Here is a 2024-nt window from a genome sequence, read left to right on the forward strand (position 1 = left end):
TATATATATATATATATATATAGGGGTGAGGGGTGTGAGGAATAGATTGATGAACATAAGAGAGTGTACGGAATAGATAGAACAGAGGAGCTTAAGTGTGCGCATTTGAAGGTGTTCTACAGAGAGAGAAAAGAGAGTGTGTGTTAGTGTGTGTGAATCTTGTATCCGGATCTTCATTCATATCAATAGAGACAAGATTCATCATATTCTTCTTCTCCTTCTCTTCTATTTGATCTGACATCATCCGTTTGATTGGGATTCCGCACCATCAAACGGATCTGATTGATACACAAGCAGATTAGGGACTTACACATTGAGTGCACAATGGGAGTTTTCCAGCATACTTCATTGGTTGTATGGGTATTGTTATTGTTTCTGCATAATTAGTTGCCACATCTTGTCTCTCCTCAGATGATTGTCTAGGATTCTTCCCAATGAATTTGCGCTTGTTCATTCCAGATTCGGGAGACTCAGTTATAAATCCCACTTGGATTTCTGTGTTAGTTAGTTGATGAGCTATTCGCTTGGTACTGTCGTATGTTGAAGGCTTCGATGTGATCACCATTCCTTTGATTTGTGATGCTAGACCCCAAATATATCGCTCGATCTTCTTGTATTCAGGGGCTACAAGTGTTGGACACATCACTGCAAGATCATTAAATCTAGCGGTATAAGCTTTTATCTCTGAACCCTTCATGGTTAGGGTCCACAATTCCTGTTCCAGCTTTTGTATTTCCTCCCTAGGACAATACTCCTCTACCAGCATCATCTTTAGCTCTTCCCATTTCATGGAATTTGCAGCATCAATTCCCATTGTATTTACATGGCCGTTCCACCATGTAAGTGCTGCATTAGTGAAAATACATGCTGCAAATCGTACTTTACAATCATTTGGACAAAAGCTTATTTGAAAGACGGACTCTATCTTTTGAATCCACCTGGTCAAATTAACAACTCCTTCAGTTCCATGAAAGCTCTTTGGTTTGCAATTCATAAAGTCTTTGTAGGTACACATTCTGGCGATCCCTACATTGCCTTCATTTCAAACTCTACCTCTTGTGACATTAGCTAGAGCTGCAACGATTCTCTGAGCTATGATTTCTTCAAGTTCTGCTGAACTTATTGAGGGATTTATTTCTGGTGGTGGTTGCGGTTGTTGTGGTGTTGATTGTTGGTTAAGGTTTAGTCGAGCACTACTCCTTCTAGGCATTTTGTTTAGTTCCTATTATAAATAATAAGAATTTTATGAGTTCTATGAAGTATTAGTCATTAAATTGCGATTGTTAATAACTTAAATTTTTGTTCAAGGTATAAAGCATAGTGGACGACACTATTTGGCGCATGTAATATATGCTTTATGTTTATTACCAGTGGTTAAACAAGTTTATTATAGGTTTATATGAGAAAAGTTTCTAAAAACACTAGTTCTAGTTTATATGCCAGTACCCTAAGTGATGACACAACATGCTAGTGACATGAATCACTTGTTCCTCAAGTGCTTTGAGTTCTCGACTGAAGCTCTCCTGTGCGTTCCTCGTGTCTCGAGGTTTGATTGTAGAGCTCTAACTTTGCAATCCTTGCATCGTGAGTTATAAGCGAAGTTTATACAATGATGGACCTCCATCACTGCCCCTTGATCTCGCTTAATCTGTCCTTCTAGTCTTTGCATCCTTCCTGAAAGATGTGTAGTCTTTCCTTTGAAAATTTCCCTCTTGTTTTCGATTCTCACACTTTTCTCAAACAACTGAGACAAAGTGTCATCTTCGGAAGAAGGTGAGAGATATGGTTGGGATGATTGACTAATCTCATACTTGTTATCAGCTCTCTCTTCTGCTACCCACATATCAACCGTTTGTGTTATCCTCGCAGGTTCATCTTGAACTCTATGGGTTCCTGAAGATGTCCCCTTTGGATTCTTCCTTATCCATTTTGGTATAGACATACGGGTCGTTCGTTTCGTCTTCGCTCCTCCTGGGAATTGAAGATAAAGGGCATTTATTGGGGGAAAAGAAGATGCAAGTGAT

The sequence above is a fragment of the Lactuca virosa genome, chromosome 5 (assembly GCF_052849685.1).
Source record: "Lactuca virosa cultivar CGN04683 chromosome 5, Lactuca_virosa_CGN04683_v6, whole genome shotgun sequence".
In the NCBI taxonomy this organism is placed as follows: Eukaryota; Viridiplantae; Streptophyta; class Magnoliopsida; order Asterales; family Asteraceae; genus Lactuca; species Lactuca virosa.